This window comes from Giraffa tippelskirchi, chromosome 1, assembly GCF_054371585.1.
Source record: "Giraffa tippelskirchi isolate mGirTip1 chromosome 1, T2T-mGirTip1v1.2.pri, whole genome shotgun sequence".
Taxonomy (NCBI): domain Eukaryota; kingdom Metazoa; phylum Chordata; class Mammalia; order Artiodactyla; family Giraffidae; genus Giraffa; species Giraffa tippelskirchi.
This window is the reverse complement of record NC_137275.1, coordinates 218,826,081-218,847,110: the sequence shown is the minus strand read 5'-3', so window position 1 is coordinate 218,847,110 and position 21,030 is coordinate 218,826,081. Positions and strand designations below refer to the sequence as shown.

The window sequence follows — 21,030 nt, the reverse complement described above, 5'->3', positions numbered from 1 at the left end:
GTTCAAGTGAGTCCTAGGAGGTTGAAACCTTCCTGGGGTTCATCCATCCTCTGTGAGTCTATGTCCTCATGTAAAATCTGCTCGCCCAGAGGAAAACACACCTGCTTCAACTCTGCCCTGGAACTTGAATGCCAGGCCTTCCTTGGAGGACACCAGTGTCAAGGTGAGGAGTGTATGGCTACTTGCATGAGCAGATAAGAACTGCTTGTAACTGAAGAGTTAATGATTTTTCATAACAGCTTAAAATTGAATGAGTGTCTAAAAAGACTTAAAGACTTGAAAAATGTATTGTTTCAAACAAGGTTAATTTCCCAATACAGTTCTATTAACATGAATTGTTCTTTGATGTGAAAAAATTATTATCATGAAGGAGCCAGTCTAAACCACATCCTGTCCCAGTATTCATCTATATTTTTTAATTTATAAACTTGAAATTAGAAATTTTCCTAAGCAGATTTCCACCCTCAACTTCCCACTTTTACTATGATTTCTATTTAATGTTCTGTTCAACCCTACCAATTTGTCTTTGGAAAACTGTTTTTTTCTCTTGCAATCTGTCCCTGTTAAGGAGTGTTTAGAAGTCCTCAGGGAAGTTTCAGAAAGTGTTTCTAGAAGCTATTTATAAATGTCCCAGAGTCTCTTCTGTTGACTGGATAGGAAAGTTGGCATCTGGCCCCGCCATGAGAGTCAGATAAACACAGGCAAGGTGGAAGGGAAACATGCCCCACACCCATCAGGTTCTAGCCTGAAGATCCCTTCTAGTCCATCCAAAGCTCTGAGAACATCCGAAAAGGAAGACTCCCAAAGAAATAAATGTTCCCCTCTGTGACCGCCTCATTCCTGGATCCTTCTTGGAATCCCTGTGCTTGCCCCTGAAAGCCCTGGAGGGTCATATGGGGATCCAAGAACAGACCAATTTCAGGGGGTTTCCTTGTTACCAGAATATCATCTGGGCAACAATAGATGATGTACTTAAGGACATGCCCCCTTTTCCTGTTATCTTCACCCCTCGGTTTTCCCAAATAGAACCGAGTGTGGGAACAGACAGACAGAAATCACTCCCTCCACTCCCTCTAGTACTGCCCCTCCTCACAGACTCTCTCTGTCTATCTCTGTTCTTCTGATCTCATACGCATTTATTACAACTTTTATGTACTGAGTTCCTACCGCAGGCCAGGCCCTGCGCTGAGGAACTTGAAGGTACAGCATCATTTATACCTCACATATCCTGTGGAGTAGGTTCTGTTATTCTTACACATGAGCAAGCTGAGAGTCAAAGAGCTGACTCACCTGAAGCTCTACAGCTGGAAGGATGCTGAGGTTGCCTTGTGATAATGCATGCTTCTTTTTTCTCATCTCTTCTTCATGAACTTCCTTTATCAGCTACTTCATCAGTTCTTGGAGGACACTGAGGGGTCTGCCATTTGTCACAACAGCTGTGTGACCTTGAGCAATCCCTTCTTCATCTCCAAATCCCAGTTTCCCTTTCTGTAAAATAATATGATAGCTTAAGCTTTGTTCATGCTCCAACATCCTTGGACCCTAAAGATGCAAATGATGGCAGCAAGAAACTTGCCAAATCCCCCAATTTGTAAACTCACATACCTGCTTTTACTAAATCTGCTGAGAAGGTACCACCTGGCAATTCTATGTGGCTTAGAAAGAGGAGACATCTCAACCCAGCAGTCAAGAGAAATAAGGCCGCTAAACATTTTTCTAATTTTTTGAAAAATTTAAAAAGATCAGTGGCTGTTCAATTATGATGTAGAGTAGAATTTGAGAGGTTTTATTTCACATTCTGGTTCTGCCACTAACTTATCATGAGATCTTGGGCAAGTCACCAAACTCTTTGAGAATCTGTTTTCCCATCTGTAAAAACAGAGGTCCTAATAACCATGCTTCCCTCCTAGGATTGTGGAGAGGAACAAACTAGCCCCATAGACAGGATTAACCTTTGACTCACACATCGCAGTCAGTGCTTGCATAAGTCCACAAATGGATATCCAATCTCCTCCAATCCTTCCAGCCATAGAGGGTTGAACTCTTAGGGGAGTAACTCTAAACAACAAAAACAGTCAGAAAAGGAAGTGAGGTGATTAGCTGTCTCCCCTTACAGTGTGACCATTAATGGAATTAAGCAAGAACCGAATTTTATCCCTTGCACTTGCTCTTCTGAGCCAGAAAGACCCAGGAAATAATGCCTATTGAAGACACTCATTTTGGTTCTTGGCCAGAAGTTTCAAATACTTATTTGATCTTAAGCTTCTTAGCTTTGGACTGAACATTATTTAAAAGTTCCAGTTAAATTTACTACTCTCTCTTCTCTTGAAGCAGATTAGTCTTTGGATAACCTTGAATAAGAATGGCAAACAAAGACGTATTCAAAAACCCTGTTTTATTTTCCAAAGCAATGGCCCCTGTTGGGGTAGTAGTCTTGACTTTTATTTGAATCCATGTCTCCAGGCACAGAGGGAACGTGCACCCAGAAATGTGCTTTCCCAGCATGCTTTGCTCCAGGGTCATACTCTTTGGGGCATTAGTCATTCTTAACTCATAAGATCAAAACTAAAGCTAAATAAAAGCTAAAAATGGGTGATTTGTCACCCAGCAAGCACCAATAAAATGTAACCACATGGAAAAATGAATCAAGCCAAGCCCATCTTTTTCTTAAAGATAATTGCCTCTGATGTCTCACAAGTTACCATGTTTATTTCCCTACAAATTCTTCCTGACCCAGATAGCCAAGCCCTGCCCTTCATTCCTCCTCTGTGAGTCTACTCACACTTTCCTCACAGGAAAATGTTGCTGTGAGGTTCTTTGGGAAGAACTATGCTTTCTCATTTGAGCAGGTGCTGCAAACCTGAGCTGACCAGGTTGGGCACGCCCATGTGAAGCTGCCCAGCCCCCAACAAAACCATCTGAGATGACTTCTGATACAACAGCAAACTCAAGTTTGGTTTTGTGAGCATAGAACTTGTGGATAAACTTCATCCTGTCCATCTCTTCAAAAGATGATCTCACCTTGCCCAACTGTTGATCTTTACCATGGGAACAATGGTATAGACTTCAACCAGGAGTCTTTTTAATCTTCTTTATTAGTTCATAATAGGAATACAAATAATAAGAACACAAAAAATCAATTATTACCAAGTATTGTTAGATAACACTAATAATAAATTCATGTCTCTACTAGTTTGGAAAAGACCCTGATGCTGCTGAGAAGGATTGGGGGCAGGAGGAGAAGGAGACGACAGAGGATGAGATGGCTGGATGGCATCACCGACTCGATGGACATGAGTTTGGGTAAAGTCCGGGAGTTGGTAATGGACAGGGAGGCCTGGTGTACTGCGGTTCACAGGGTTGCAAAGAGTTGGACATTACTGAGCGACTGAACTGAACTGAAATGAACTAGTAATAGCTCTGATATACATACTGGTAAAATATTTCAACATTAGTAAAATTAATAAGAATATATGAAACAGAACTAGATCCACAGAAAGAGGAAGCAAACTTATGGTTATCAATGGAGAAAGAGGGAAGGGTGAGGGATAAATTAGGAGTTTGGGATTAACATATACACACTACTATATATAAAATAGATAATCAACAAGAGCCTACTGTAAAGCACAGAGAACTATGCTCTGGATTTTGCAATATTTTCCTATAAAGGAAAAGATTCTGAAAAGAATCCCCTGGCTGTACACCTGAGACTAACACAACACTGTAAACCAATTACACTTCAGTAAAACAAACAAAAACAGTACGCCATGTCAAAAATTCACGTTGTGCCAAACTCTGCTACAGATTTCTCTTGCTCTACCTCTGGGTAGCTATGAGTGGACCATATAATCTTCATTTTACATATTAAAAAAAAGAAAGAAAAACAAGCTAATGTCCCAAAGGTTAAGTAACTTGCCTATATCATATAGTTACTAAAGACCAGGGCTTGGAAGAATGCCCAAAGCTGTGTGGAACCCCATGTTTTAAACAATCTGCTCCTCTTCTCATCCATGCAGTCAGATAGACCATACATTAGAACAGAGTGGGGTTTGACCCTCTGTCTTCATGGAAGAATCACCATAAGGGAAGATTTGAGTTGAACCTACAGGTTCCATTTCTACTGGGTTTGGCTATTTTCCCTCCACTCTCACCAACGCACACCCAAATCATCCAGTTGTGAACGGTCCTCTCTAAATGAGTCAACATCTAGACATCATCTGAACCAAATAAATGATGGAACATTATTATACATATTTGGAAAATGGAAGGGCTTGAGATGCATGATTTTTTTCAATCTCATCCCTTTCTGTTTATTTAGAAATTAAAGGAAGGAAAGAAAAAAAGAGGAAGAAAGGATGAGAGTGAAGAAGGAACAGGTAGCATTTATTAGTAATTGTTGTTCAATCACTCAGGTGTGTCTGACTTTTTGTGACTGCATGAACTGCAGCACACCAGGCTTCCCTGTCCTTTACTGTCTCCTAGAGTTTGCTCAGACTCATGTCCATTGAGTTGGTGATGCCATCCACTACTTGTATTAGTGGTTAACAAATACAAAGTTATTTGTAATCGTAGTTAACATATATTGAGCTGCACTAGTTAGTAAATGGTACTAGAAACTCCACATGTGTAATCTCATTGACTCCTTCCAACAACCCTAATGCAAATGCAAAATAAATATGAGAATAAAATCTGAGAATTCTTGCAATGGTTTGTTGCACTTGCTGAAGCTTAGTCAACATAATAAAGCCACAGCCCCTGAAAGCCCCGAGGACAACAGAGAAGGCAACAAAATAATGAGCAAGACCAGTTAGAGATCAAAAGAAGCACATTCTAGAGAGTCAGTAAAGAAACACTTACTACCCACAGCTTATCAAGTTCAATGCTCTTATTTTACAAACAGGGAATCTGGGACACAGAGAAGAGAAATGGCTAGGCAATGAGTTATAGTCGAATGGAGAATAGAACCACTTCTCTTAACTCCCAACCCAATGTTCTCTATATTTTCCTCTTCTGGGGATGTATGGAATGGGATTTTGAACACATAAAATATTTATTCTTATGCGGAGCCTGGGACTGAAGTGGATTCCTCTTAATGAGGGGAAGTATGCGGAGTGCCAAAGCCAGCAGAGTTTGGCCAATAAAAGGCAATTATGAGAGCTGCAGTGAGAATTACACTGGGGTGACAGGAAGTACATCAGATTCCCTGGAGAAGGAGTGAGATGCAAAAACTCCCCAAAAAGATGATGCACCATTAAGAGATGCCCAGAACTCTGGGTGACCTCCCTAAAGAGTCTTAATCATAATACACATATTGTATATAATTTCAGATGTGTATAGGGAGAGACATGAAATCAATAGGAAGATTTAATGCCAGAAAATTCAGTGAGTTGGCTTTGAAAACAGTAAACTCTGAGGTGCATATCTGATAGTGCTGAGATCACTCTGTAATCTAGACCCAGGTCTCCAGACTACTACCCAGGGAATCTTATACTGCACATATTTATTCACAGTATTCACAATTTCACTACTTTAGGCTTCCTTCCTCTGTGCCTTCTTCACAAAGAATTCAACATGATTTCATTAAAGTATAAATCAGATCTATGTCACTTGGCTTTTTGAGATCCTTCATCCATTGTACTTAGTATGAAACTGGAACGCCTCCTCATGGTCGTGATGGCCTGACCACCTCACCAGTCCTCTGCTTTCCTCCTTTCTCACTAGGCTCCAGCTGCTATTTTTTTCTTCCCCAGCCCTTCAGATTTTTTCTTGCATTTTTTTTTTAATTTACTGTTCTCTCGGTGTAGAATATTCTTCTAACTAACTATTCCTAAGACTGACCCCTTTTGAAGGGGAAAGTGGAATGAATTCCTCAAGAGAGTCTCATTGACGTATCTACACTATCATGTGTAAAATAGATAGCTAGTGGGAAAATGCTGTATAGCGCAGGTTTTGTATAGCACAGCTCAGTGCCCTGTGATGACCTAGAGAGGTGGGTTGGGAGGGGAAAAGGAGGTTCAAGAGGGAGAGGATATATGTATCAGTTCAGTCACTCAGTCGTGTCCAACTCTGCGACCCCATGAACCACAGCACGCCAGGCTTCCCTGTCCATCACCAACTCCCGGAGTCCCCCCAAACCCATGTCCATTGAGTCAGTGACGCCATCCAACCATCTCATCCTCTGTCGTCCCCTTCTCCTCCTGCCCTCCATCTTTCCCAGCATCAGGGTCTTTTCAAATGAGTCAGCTCTTCGCATCACGTAGCCAAAATGTTGGAGTTTCAGCTTCAGCATCAGTCCTTCCAATGAACACCCAGGACTGATTTCCTTTAGAATGATATATGTATACATATAGCTCATTCACACTTTCATACAGCAGAAACTAACACAGCATTGTAAAGTGATTTGTTGTTGTTGTTCAGTCGCTAAGTTGTGTCTGACTCTTTGTGACACATGCACTGCAGCACATCAGGCTCCTCTGTCTTCCACTATCTCCTGAAGTTTGCTCAAATTCATGTCCATTGAATCAGTGATGCTATCTAACCATCTCATCTTCTGCCACTCACTTGTCCTTTTGCCTTTAATCTTTCCCAGCATCAGGGTCTTTTCCAATGACTCGGCTCTTTGCATCAGGTGGTCAAAGTAGTGTAACTTTGGCATCAGTCCTTCCAATATATATACAAGCTTGATTTTCTTTCAGATTGACTGATTTGATCTCTGGCATCCAAGGTATTCTTAAGAGTCTTCTCCAGCACAATTCAAAACATCATTTCTTTGACACTCAGCCTTCTTTATTATCCAACTCTCACATCCATACATGACTACTGGAAAAGCATTTTGCTCTAGATGTCATTAAAAACTCAGATTAAGTCCCCGTATGTGAGAAATACTCTTTATCATTTCTTCTTCCCAAATGAAGACCGAGATTATGAAATGCATAATGTTAAAAGGAATGACCATACAATGGAATTCATTTTCCTGGTAGTTCAGTGGTAAAGAATCTGCCTGCAATGTAAGACGTGGATTCGATCCTTGTGTCAGGAGAATCACCTGAAGAAGGAAATGGCAACCCACTTCAGTATTCTTACCTGGAAAATTTCATGGACAGAAGGGCCTGGTGGCTACACTCCATGGGGTTTCAAAGAGTTGGACGTAACTGAGAACAGTGCACAGCAAAGACTCACAGGAAAGAAATAGGTAAAACGATATGGGGTGAAACTGGAGCCTATTACACAGAGTGAAGTGAGTCAGAAAGAAAAACACCAATACAGTCTATTAACGCATGTATATGGAATTTAGGAAGATGGTAACAATGACCCTATATACGAGACAACAAAAGAGACACAGAGATAAAGAACAGACTTTTGGACTCTGTGGGAGGAGGTGAGGGTGGGATGATTTGTGAGAAAAGCAAATGAAACATATATATTGCCATGTGTGAAACAGATTGCCAGTCCAGGTTCGATACATGAAACACGGCGCTCCGGGCTGGTGCACTGGGATGACCCAGAGGGATGGGATGGGAAGGGAGGTGGGAACGGGGTTCAGGATGGGAGACACATGTACGCCCATGGCTGATTTGTGTCAACGTATGACAAAAACCACGATAATATTGTAAAGTAATTATCCTCCAATTAAAATAAATAAATTAATTTTAAAATGATATGGGAGATTGTATGGGAGAAGTTAACTCCAAATAGAGTTAGAGCCTGGGAGAGTAGGTAAAGATAGAAAGAGGAGGGTAATTTGCCTGTTGGACTGTGAGCTCTGACTATGGTATTCGTTGTCCTATCTCCAGAGTTAATAAAGATGCACATTACAGGGGCTTGATGAATATATACTAAGTGAATAAACAAATATATAAATGAGCTATTGCAGTAACTATTTCTAAAATATATTAAAATATGCTTGTGTCCATTTGATGGAAAAATCAGTCCCCTCTTCTTGTCATATTTCATTTATAATCACGGCCTCCTTTCATTTTTATTAAAACAAGGAAGCACCCTCTTCCTCTGCGTGCACCCACTCAAATTCCAGGATTATTTTTTTGGCAAGAAATCAGCATTGAAGGAGAAGCAGCACCCGTTCTTCTGTGTCCTATTCTCAAAGAAGAAATGTAGCTAAAATCCTGGATAAGCAGAGACCTTCCTGTGCTCAGATCTGTCTGTGACAGAAATGAAGAGGCTCACAAAGGGGGAGTAGCTATGAAGCTGAAGAAAAGTCTGTACAACTCCTGTCCACATGATTAATTTTTAGCAGCTTTAGTGAGTTTTAATTTAATTTAATTTACATACCATAAAATTTATGAATTTCCAGTATGAAATGGTCAATGGTTTGTAGTAGACTGCAACTGTCCCATGATACAGTGTTAGAGCATAGCCATTACCCCAGGAATTTCTCTCAGGGACACTACAGTCAGTCCCCATCCCCACTCCCAGCCTCAGACAACCACTAATCTGCATTCTATCCCTGTAGATTTACCTTCTCTGGACATGTCATATAAATGGAATCATACAAGTCCACATAATTAATTTTTATGTCAAAATTATATACCTATTTGTTATTTGGAGGGAGAATTTGAGCATATAACCCCCTTTTCTTTGGATGGTTGACTTATCCTTTTTGTGCTTCCATTTCTTCATCTATAAAATGGGATGCATAATGCTCCCATTCATGATTAGGGCATTTAGTGCAAAGTCTAGTAAATGGTGTTGCTGTTGTTAAATCACTAAGTAGTGTCTGACTCTTCGTGACCCCACGGTGGACCGCAGCACTCTAGGGTCCTCCGTCCTCCACTCTCTCCCAGAACACGCTCAGTTTCACATCCATTGAGTTGGTGACGCTAACTATCTCATCCTCTGCTGCCCCCTTCCTCTTCTGCCCTCAATCTTTCCCAGCATCAGGCTCTTTTCCAATGAGTTGGCTCATGGTAAATAATACTTGCTTAATAAATCATAACTGTTGTTGCCGCTGCTGTTATTATTGCAATCTTCACCCCAGCACAGTTCACCAAGACCAGAACAAAGACATCAAAATGGCATGCTAAAGGGAGAGGAATTGTTTCCATTCAGATTTGAGCAGAAAGAAGCCTGTTTCTATTCCAGGGCTTTCTGTTTCCATTTCTTCTTTGGGGATAGGATGTGGATGACTGTGAGAGGCCATCTCATTCACTGCTGATTTACTGCCAAAAAAAATGATTCTGGAACTCAAGTAGATGTGAGTGGAGGGAGAGGGTGTTTTCTGTTTTACTAGAAATGAAAGGAGACCTTTAATGTGAGATCCAAGTGACAAGGATAGGGGACTGGTATTTCGATTAAATAGTCATAGTAGTGTTTTCATGTCTGACTATGGCATATCCATTAACTTGAAGATTGAAAAAAATCCACTTGTGTGTTAGAACTCTAGTAAAAATAAAGGCTTTTAGATTTTTTTTCTCAATTTTTGAAGGAAATGCTTTCTTCCTCCTTTCAAGCTAAAGAGAAAATATACAAAGTTTCTGATCTGGAGACAAGTGACTAAGATTCTAGGACTGGCTCTTTCCCTAGAGCACCTGACTGAGTAAACCAGCTCTCATCTCTGGGCCTCAGTTTGCCTTAGCTGTAAAAAAGGGAGAATTGGTTACTGAGTCCAAGCTTGCTCTGCTTGCCACATGACAAGCCAACTGCCCAAGAGGATGGCAGACTAATGTCTCAAAATAGCCATCTTATTGGGATCTGGATGCCAGGTTCTTTCATAGATCAGAAATCAGGGGGAGGTAAGGAAATAAAAAGGCCATTAATCTTACAAATATGAAAATATCTCCTAGAAAGGCAAGTGTCAGGCAGGGGATGTAAACATTTCTTCCTTCTTGCCATCTACAGGTGGACAGGGTTTTGAACAAAAGCATATTAATTTAACAGTCAGGCAGAATGAAGGAGTCTCTGAAGCAGGCCACTATGTACGATTATAATAACAAAAGCAATGAAAAGCAAGTCAAAGAAACATTTCCAAAATGGAGTCAGAGTTGGTTTTTGCCTGCAATGGTTTGACCTTGAAGCCCTTCTCTAAGGTAAATCTCTGTTTCTGAGGTGAAAGTGTGGCTGATGATAGGTGGAGAAGAGCACAAAGCCGTGAACTCTGCTACAGTATCATGCATTTCATGGATCAAAGGTTTGTGTTGAGTGTGTGTGTTTCTCATAAATAAAAAAACATGTATAGCTTCTTTAGTTTAAAGCAGGGGCAAGTGATCTATTGCCTGTTCATGGGCCAGATCCAGCCCACTTCCTTTTTCAGTAAATAATGCTTTCTTGGAACACAGCCACTCTCTTTTGTTTACATATTGCCTATGGCTAAGCCTATTTACTGTCTGGCCCATTACAGAAAAAAAAACATTTTTTTGCTGACCTTTAGTTTAAAGAATGATTGGTTTTATGAACCATTCCAAATAAAAAATTTAAGTAAGTATAGCATATAGTTGAGCAGTTTCAGAGAGCAAATGGCTAATATGTAATGGTTAATATGAGTTGGCTAAGGTCACAGAGCTGAAAGAGTAAGAAAAAAGATCCAGTAAATGATGATGGTGGTGATGGCACTCACTGACTATTCAAGGAAGCAAGATAATTATCTAAACACCAGTGGCTGATTCATGTCACTATATGGCAAAAACCACCACAATATTGTAAAGTAATTATCCTCCAATTAAAATAAATAAATTAATTTAAAAATAAAAATAAATACTGTGTACTAATATATTTAGGCCTTGCAACTGTCATTTTATAACCTCAACTTTATAAATAAGGAAAATAAGGCCTAGGAGTAGAAGAAACTTGCCCACAAGCATACAGTTAGCAAATCATGATTTTTGGACTATATGGCCTGGTATAATTTTTCAGTTATGGATGGGGAGATGGCAATCTGGAGAAGGAAAGGGGCTTGCACAAAATCCTTTATGACATAGGAGAATGGGACCCAGGCCTCCTGACTCCATGACCAGTATTCCTGCCATCACAGCATCTGGTAACCTGGCCTATCAATCCTTTAATTTACAGGAGATGTATGTACATATGTACTACCAATCTGTTACACCTATCAGGTTATTAGATCTAGGAAGCTGAAGCTCACATCTTCTATTTCTTTTCCTAGAACCTTAGCATTTTTGTTCAGTCACTTAGTCATGTTCGACTCTTCATGACCCCATAGACTACAGCACATCAGGCTTCCCTGTCCTTCACTATCTCATGGAGTTTGCTCAGTTTCATGTCCATTGAGTAGGTGGTGCTATCTAACCTTATCATCCTCTGTCATCCTTCTGTGTAACAGCAAGAAGCAAATTGGTCAGGCGAACATCGTACTCTAAGGGACGGGATCAGAGTGCTCATTCTAGAAATCAAACCTATTTCAAAACAAATGTCCTCTCTCCAGATTCTGTACTGATATTGCTGCATCTGCAGGCTCTTACAACCACCTTACTATGAATACAAATGTCAAAGTTGGCTGTGTAATAAACACAAATGCTTTAGGCCTGAGTAACAGAGCTGTGACCAGGCTGGGCTCTGCTTTTGACACACTCAACATGTGTTTTTAGGCAAGAGGCAGGGAGGAAATTGCCATCTGCCCAGCAACCTGTGAGTTACTATTTCCCAAAAAATCTAAGCTTTTTCCAATTCCTTTAACATGAATGAAAACACAAGCTTAAGGCATAGTCATTTGTGCCCATGGAAAGTGCCTGTGACTTTCTAGATGTATTCAGAAGTGGCAGGATCTAGAAGGGTTCATTCAAGGTGGTAGGATTATTTTTCACTGAATTGTCCTTTCTTCAGACTGTTAATAAAAGTGCTCACCAAATGATCAAAATAAGATTGAATCTTATCTTCCCCAGACCATGGAAATGCCCCTACTGCTTCAGGAGGATGTGAATCTGGGCACGCACCACACTGCCACGTCCCTGTGAGGTGGCAAAGAACTTTTTGTGACCAAATCCTTTGGGTCTTCTGCTAATTGTAAATTCTCTGATCCTTTGTTTTCTCAATGATCAGAAGAAAATAGTGGTGGCTACCATTGACAGATCTTAATAAAGGCAATTTTCCTTCATTGCATTGAACTGCTCAGAGAGCCACTAACCTAGTGGGTTCTAAACATTCATGAGAATTGAAATACCCTGTGAGCTTATACATCTTCAGATCCTGTCTCCAAACAGTTTCGTTAGATAGGTCAAAGATAAGACCCAGAAATCAGCATTTTCAAGACAGTTTCCAAGGTATTTTTAAACCCCAAGGTCTAAAGACCATAATTGGATGTCTCTCCCCAGTGGGAAATTTGAAATGCAAATTTCAAGTCTCTAGGTGATTATGGGCCCCCAAACAGGTTAAGCCCAAATCCCACGTGTGCTCTTGCCCGTGGGATATCAAGCTGGGCTGAAACTCAAGGATATACTCAAAAGAGGGAAAATGACAAGGAGACAGGACCAGGGATCAAAGAGCTTTGCTTTGGCCAGAGTGGTTGTGAGTTAAGTGCATCCATTTGCACCGCAAATCTTAACCAGCTCTCAGGTGAGGTGATAGAGCCATTCCCCTGCTACCACACTGTGTAGGACACCACAGAGCACAGCCTACCACACCTCTGCGAGGGCCAGGGCTCCGTGCACCTGGCTGTGATCATAATCCACAGGCTCTACTCAAACGTTATTATGAACAACTGGACTTGGTTGGATTCCTTTTCCCTTGCTGAGGCAGCAGCTTTACTCCTGTTATCACTCAGGCTCACAGCAACCTGATCTTATATGTACAATAAATTCTTATGACACTGACAAAATGGTGCTGACTCCTCTAAGACTGTTGGCATCATGGTTCTATCTTGTTTGTTCTATAATGTGACAGTAGCAGGGTCATTTACATACTAGGTAAAGGCAGAACTCAAGTCAGGGGAATATTTTACCACATGTTCTATTACCAGGACTGTGTTCATGGTTCTTTTTGTTTCCCCACAACCAAGATTTCTCCTGTCTTAATAAAAATAAAATATTTGGAAGACCAATTTATGCTGAATATCTCTATCTATCTACCTGTATCTCAAGATCCAAGATGAAGAGTTTGCTTATGGTTATTTCAACAGCTTGAAACTACCAGTGCATACTGTCTACTAGGTTTCAGATGTGGGTTCTTGAAGATATATGGAAAATAAATTTTTATTTTAATAATATTAATAGATACTCTAATTTATTATCAATTAACTATGTTAAACAGTTTTCACACACTATGTGATTACATGTGGCTAAGTCAACCTGGCTAAGTCATATATCATTATTCTTATTAAGAACTTGAAATTAAGAAGCAACTGTCCGAGCTTTCCTGAGAGGATGGGTCAGTGGTAAGGAATCTGCCACCAATGCAGTAGACACAGGATCCATCCCTGGTCCGGGAAGATATTACATGCGATGGAGCAATTAAGCTGCTGCACCACAGATACTGAGCCTGTTCTCTAGAGTCCTGGAGCCACAGCTACTGAAGCCCACGTGCCTAAAGTCTGTGCTTCACAATGAGAGAATCCACCGTAATGAGAAGCCCGCACATTGCAACTTAGAAAGTAGCCCCTGCTCACTGAAACTTGAAAAAAACTCTCACAGCAATGAAGACCCAACACAGCCACAAATACTTAAATAAATAAGTTTTTGGTTTTTTTTTTTTAAGAAAAGAAACAACCATCATAGATTAAAAGTCAAAATTTGAACCCAGGATCATCAGAGACCAGAGGTTGGGTGTTTCATCACCACCATTGCACCTCTCTCAGAGTGGAGGAGTGTGACATCAGAACTTGATGAGGAAGTCAAGCTCCAGATGAAACTGGCAGCAGACAGGACTGCTAACCCCCAGGATGTGCTGTGACAACCCACTGCCCAATCTGAACCTCAGAAGTTCATTCTGGTTTGTAGCCACCAACCTACCGACCCTGCCCCCAGCTCTAATATTATATAAATCTTTAACCCTAGGATCACCCTGTTGGAGAGACTTGATGGTCCGCGGTCTTTCTGTGACCCTTTAGAAAGGATGAAGTTATGTTACGGTTAATGAGCCCATCTATTTTTCAAACTGAGAAAACATTGAAAACAAAAGAGGACCGTATTAATAAATACACTCTGACATTAGGCAAAAGCCATGATGGTAGTCTGAGGAGGCCTTACAAATAACTGAGAAAAGAAGAGAAGCGATGAAAGGCAAAGGAGAAAAGGAAGGGTATACCCATCTGAATGCAGAGTTCCAAAAAACAGCAAGGAGAGATAAGAAAGCCCTCCTAAGTCAAGAATGCAAAGAAATAGAGGAAAACAATAGAAAGGGAAAGATTGGAGATCTCTTCAAGAAAATCGGAACTACCACGGGAACATTTCATGCAAAAATGGTCACAGTAAAGGACAGAAATTATATGGACCTAACAGAAGCAAAAGATATTAAGAAGAGGTGGCAAGAATATACAGAAGAACTATACAAAAAAGATCTTAAGGACCCAGATTACCACGATGGTGTGATCACTCGCCTAGAGCCAGACATCTTGGACTGTGAAGTCATAGTGGGCCTTAGGAAGCATCACTATAAACAAAGCTTGGGGAGATGATGGAATTCCAGCTGAGCTGTTTCAAACCCTAAAAGATGATGCTATTAAAGTGCTGCACTCAATATGAGAGCAAATTTGGAAAACACAGCAGTGGCCACAAGACTGGAAAAAGTCAGTTTTCATTCCAATCCCAAAGAATGTTCAAACTACTGCACAATTGCACTCATTTCACATGCCAGCAAAGTAATGTTCAAAATTCTCCAAGTTAAGCTTCAACAGTATGTGAACTGAGAACTTCTAGATGTTCAAGCTGGATTTAGAAAAAGCAGAGGAACCAGGGATCAAGTTGCCAACATCCACTGGATCATAGAAAAAGCAAAAGAATTCCAGAAAAACATCTAGTTCTGCTTCATTGACTACACTAAAGCCTTTGACTGTGTGGATCACAACAAACTGTGGAAAATTCTTAAAGAGATGGGAATACCAGTACACCTTACCTGCCTCCTGTAAAACCCATATGCAGCTCAGGAAGCAACAGTTAGAACCATACATGGAACAACAGACTGGTTCCAAATTGGGAAAGGAGCATATTAAGGCTGTATATTGTCACCCTGCTTATTTAACATCTATGCAGAGTACATTGTGCAAAATGTGGGCTGGATGAAGCTCATGCTGGATTCCTGGGAGAAATGTCAGTAACCTCAGATATGCAGATGACACCACCCTTGTCGTAGAAAGTGAAGAGGAACTGAATAGCTTCTTGATCAAGGTGAAAGAGGAAAGTGAAAAAGCTGGCTTAAAACTCAACATTCAAAAAACGAAGATCACGGCATCCGATCCCATCACTTTGTGGCAAATAGATGGAGAAACAATGGAAACAGTGACAGACGTTATTTTCTTGGGCTCCAATATCACTGCAGGTGGTGACTGCAGCCATGAAATTAAAAGACACTTGCTCCTTGGAAGAAAAGCTATGACCAACCTAGACAGTGTATTAAAAAGCTGAGACATTACTTTTCTAACAAAGGTCTCTATAATCAAAGTTATGGTGTTTCCAGCAGTCATGTATGGATGTGAGAGCTGGACTATAAAGAAAGCTGAGGGCCGAAGAATTGATGCGTTTGAACTGTGGTGTTGGAGAAGACTCTTGAGAGTCCCTTGGACAGCAAGGAGATCAAACCAGTAAATCCTAAAGAAAATCAACCCTGAGTATTCACTGGAAGGACTGATGGTGAAGCTGAAGCTCCAATACTTTGACCACCTGATGTGAAGAGCCAACTCATTGGAAAAGACCCTGATGCTGGGAAAGATTGAAGGCAGGAGGAGAAGGGGACGACAGGCAATGCAATGGTTGGATGGCATCATTGACTCAATGGACATGAATTTGAGAAAGCTCTGGGAGATGGTGAAGGACAGGGAAGCCTGGTGTGCTGCATCCATGGGGTTGCAAAGAGTCAGATATGACTAAGAGACTGAATGACAACAACGTGATGGTCCTCAGCAAACCAAAAAGTGTGATCATCACAGCTACGATGTGCTGATCTCTCTAAATTCACAGCTACTAGCTGAATGTGCTCCATAATCTGAAAGATGAATGCCTCTAGAGAAAAGGGAAAACAGCCAACTGGGATGGGCCAGTTAGCATTACCACAAGATCGAGATGAGAGGGGTGTGGAAAAGAGAATTTGTAGTGAGAGGAGACACATGCAGAGGAGTATAAAGACATTCCTAACTCCTCCATTGTGTCTTAAAGTTGACTCTGGACCGTGGCGCCTCTATTCATAATAACGACACACACTCAGAACAAGATTGTGCAGGGTTCTTGTAATTCTATCTCTATGCATTGCAACTGCTGTTAGGCTACCTTTCTCTTTGAACAAATACTTTGAGGGGCTGACAGATGTGTCAGCCAAGGGTAGATCATATCTTTTCTCAGAAATAGAAGGTGACAGCTAATCCTATTCCCAAAAAGTCCCCCAAACCATGAGGCCACAGGGAACATGCCTCTACCAGACTGTGCGGCTGCGATGCCAGGAGTTTGATCATTAACTGTGGCTCATGAATTACTACCCTGACCTTTCATATTCAAGGTGACAGCTTCTTTTTTGGACAAAATGTGAATTCTTAGGAGAAAGACACATATGCAGATGCTCTCCACATCTTGCTCTTACTCCCAGGCAGCCTTTGGAGAATTAAGCACACATATTAAGAGAACAAAGTGGGCCAAACCTTTTTAGGCCTTGAGAATTCAGTGGTGAATATTTGGCTTTTGCTTCAGTATATGACTATCTGTTTACAGAAAAGTTTCCATACCCAATATTATATGTCTGGGTCATTTAATCTTCATACCAACCCAATAAGCTAGGTTTTATTATCCCAGTTCCTAGCACCCCAACACACACATTGCAAGTAACAGAGCCAAGATCTCAATGAACATCTATTTCCCTCTATACTCACTCTTCCATTCGTACCTTCCAATGACTTCTCATTTTATTCATCGGAGAAGCCAAGTTTCTTACTGTGACCTAAACAGCCCTATTGTCATTTGCCATATTTATAGGCCTCTCCTCAATCTGAACACATGTTTGGACTGTACTTCCTGATACCATATTTTGGGTCAGTCCGAGTAACCAGTTCAGTCCAATGAGTTATGTACAGAAATAATCTGTGTCACTTCCAGGCTGTATTATTCCATTACCAAGGTGACATTGGGGTTGGGGGGATCTCTTTTTTCCTTATGCCAAGGTTGCCAACAATACTATAGACATTAGCTGTTTTTATCAGTCTGGCTTCTAAAGTGAAGAAGATAATGAGGATGTGGGAGCAGAGAACTCTCTTGGCCAATGATGGGCATGGAGCTTGTAGAAGAAGCCTTTGAGATCCAAGCCTTGTTGATGACTCCATCATAACCTAGCCTCTCCTGATTGATACATATGCTTTATCTTATTTTTGCTTAACGTGTCATGATTCATCATATAGTTGGAATATTTTTCAAGCTATTTTCTGTCACCCACACTAAAATGCTAGTTTTGTGAGGGCAAGGAGTGTTGCCATTTTTGTCCCCTAGTGTATTTCCCATGCCAAGACCAGTGCAGGACTCATTGTAGGAACTCAATAGATCTTTGTTGAATGACTGTAGGAACAAAGGTATCTCATGACACCTGTGAGTAGTGGCATAGAGTTAAGCCGAGGGTGCTATTAAAACACAGAGGAGACTGATCCTAAAGGAAGATGGATTTATGTCCTCCCCATCTGACTTCAATGACTGGTGGGCACTTGCTAGCATTGTGGAAATCACTACGACTATTGAGTTGTTACAATAAAGAGATTCCACTGTGGTTTTTCATAAGCAACTGGCTCACCACACACACACGCACTAATAATCATTCCATCTCCGAGTGATGAGAACTTCATCCATCACCCTGGAGGTCGCAGCCATGCTTTAGTCATGCCCAGTGACTGAGCACTCCTCAGCTTTCACTAGTGGCATTCCTCGCCACCTCTCTCGGTGTTCATTTTTCTCCTTTCTCCCCCCACTCGCACATTCAGGTGTGCTTTGGACATTTAGCCCCAAAAGACTTCTGCCTCCTTTCAGGACAAAGCAGCTCTTTTGTTCCCATGTCACTGGAGGCATTTCTCCCAGACTTCAACCTCAGGAAACATTACAGACAGACAGGTATATCTCTCAAAAGATCCTAAAGGAGATACGCCCTTCTCACCAAAATATTTCACACGTTGGAAATAATGCTGGCTTCTCTTTATCCCTGTATGAATGTGCTTCTCTAATGGATGTCCATTCATTGCTCTTCTGACATCCAAATGACAAAACTCCGAATCAAAACTCATCTCTTTCTCTTCTTGAATTCCTTCACTACTTTGGAGTTGATTTCCAGGTACCCAAGCTCTCTTTTTTACCCTATGTGACACCTTTACTTAACACAAGAAGTCAAAGGACATCATGTTGTTGTTACCCCAGAAAAAGAGAACCAGTAGGAGAGACAGATAGATGGTAGATAGGTAGATAGATGGTAGATAAATGAAGCTGGCCCACATGACTGTGAGTGCTAGTGAAGCTACAATTTGTAGGGCAGGATAGCAGTATGAAATTCAGGTAAGACATTGCAGTCTTAAGTCCAAAATCTATGGAGAAGCTAACATGCTGGAAACTCAGGCTGGATTTATATGTTAGTCTTGAGGCAGAATTCTTTTTTCTCAAGCAAACCTTAGTTTTGCTCTTATGGTCTTCAACTGAACGTGATAGTTCATCAACAGTAATCTCCTTTATTTAAAATCCCTGATTGTAAATGTTCACCACATGTAAAAAATACTTTCAACCAACATCTAGACTATTGTTTGAGCTACCAACTGGGCACCATAGCCTGGCTAAAAGTTGACACATAAAATTAACCATCACACCTCTAGCATCCTTTAATCCATAGAAGATATCATTCATCCATCACTACACTTTCCCAGATAAATTCAGACAAGGTTTTGTGATTCCTTTCATCTCAGCATTGTTGTCAGCTTGTACCAATTGATCAACTCTGGAAAGTGAATTGAAAGGCATCTCTAACTTGTACTTAAAATGTTTGATTCTGTTTTGGGGTGAAGCAGAATAACAATGTTATGATAGTTCCAGTTGAACGGTTTAGGGACTCAGCCATATATATATATACATTCTCCCCCAAACTCCCCACCCATCCAAGCTGCCATGATGCACTGAGCACAGTTCCATGTGCTATATAGTAGGACCTTGGTGGTTATCCATTTTAAATACAGCAATGTGTACATGTTCATCTCAAATTCAGTAACTATTGCCCCCCCCATCCTTCCCCTTCCATCTTACACTTTAAAAAGCAGTTCTAATCATTTTTATCTGCTACTTCATGGCTCTCCATTGCCTAAGATTCCTTATGCAAAGCATGTCTCACAAAATATTAATCTGACAACATATTCTGTGGAAAAAAAAGAGATTTTATGATCAAAAGGTTTATTACAACTGACATATTACAACTTTTTCCAAAAATCTAGAGAACTCCTGCAGGAACCAAACCAATTACAATTTTACAATTTTATTAACTCAGTTTTTCCAAAATCTGTCTGACCACACAAATAAATCTTTATGTGGTAGTCATTAACACCGAGGAAAACACATTTTGGGAAATGCTTGTCACTCAAGGCCCTTCCATATTTGATATCTTTCCAAACCAAATATCTTTTGAATTTGTGTTCCTCTAACATCCCCTGCCGGAGAAGGCAATGGCACCCCACTCCAGTACTCTTGCCTGGAAAATCCCATGGATGGAGGAGCCTGGTAGGCTACAGTCCATGGGGTCGCTAAGAGTCGGACACAACTGAGCGACTTCACTTTCACTTTTCCCTTTCATGCACTGAAGAAGGAAATGGCAACCCACTCCAGTATTCTTGCCTGGAGAATCCCGGGGATGGCAGAGCCTGGTGGGCTGCCGTCTATGGGGTCGCACAGAGTCGGACACGACTGAAGCGACTTAGCAGCAGCAGCAGCAGCAACATCCCCTGCACTAACATCCTGCTTGTCTCTCAATTTGTTCAATTAAAACTACTCCACAATACATGTGTCAACATCTTTGTAGAAAAAATAATGCTATGTGTTCAGTGAAACTTCCTCTGTCCAGGGGACACAGGAAAAAACATATCTCCTAGGCTCCTTTGCAGTTGCAGTTACACTTAGGGTTAGAGCTAGGGCCATGTTACGAGGTTTGTTCCCTGGGATTTGAGTGAAATGAATTAAGCCATGTCTAGCTGTGTCTTCTTGCTCAACCTTTCACTGACATTCCACTCTCTCTTTCTCCCTCCCTTGATCATGTGGGCAGAAACATAGGGCTGTCAAAGGATAGAGCCACGTGGTGAAAGATGCCCGTATCCTTAGAAGAGAATCAGGCTAAACCTCAACAGAAGATGAAGAAGGTGCTCTTAGTATGTTAAGCAACTGATATTTGGGGGGTTTATGTCGCAAAAGTTAGTGTTAATTATCCTTACTCTTGTACTCTTCAATAAAGCCTAATCTAATTCCCTGGCTGGAATAGACTTTTTCTTTCTCAGGCCACCATAATATTGATACTTTGGCCCACTGGTGATAGACATAGTCTACTTCTCAATAGAATGATTTATGTTGTTATTATACTTCTATTTCTAGCTTTGAGCTTCTTGAGGGCATGATCCATATCCATTTCATCTCTGTATCCCTCTACTTCACTTTGGAGAGGGAATCCTATATGGTAGTCATCAAGGATTGTTGGATAAAGGATGACATGAAAGTCATTCACATTCTAACAGGAAGTGTCATCATGGGGAGACAAAGCAGTGAGCTTTAAGGGAATTTAAGACCTAAAGCATTTGGCAGGGACTTTCTATCGCCAGCTTTGCTCATGCTGGTCAACTTGACTCATCCTCATCCCTACATCAGAGAAGGAAATGGCAACCCACTCTAGTACTCTTGCCTGGAAAATCCTTTGGACGGAGGAGCCGGGTAG

The 21,030-nt window shown here is 41.0% G+C and overlaps 1 long non-coding RNA gene across 3 annotated transcripts in view; it reads left to right on the top strand.

Moving 5' to 3' along the window:
* The window catches only part of LOC145540675 (uncharacterized), a 217,778-nt gene that overhangs the window by 194,580 nt on the left and 2,168 nt on the right, over nt 1-21,030 (top strand). The window contains exon 4 of one of the 3 annotated variants that reach the window (XR_014078491.1): nt 20,371-20,473. The exons of 1 other annotated variant lie outside the window; for it this stretch is intronic. This is a non-coding gene — a long non-coding RNA (uncharacterized LOC145540675). The remainder of the gene's footprint in view (nt 1-20,370; nt 20,474-21,030) is intronic. One more of the 3 variants, XR_014078492.1, reaches the window with a different exon arrangement.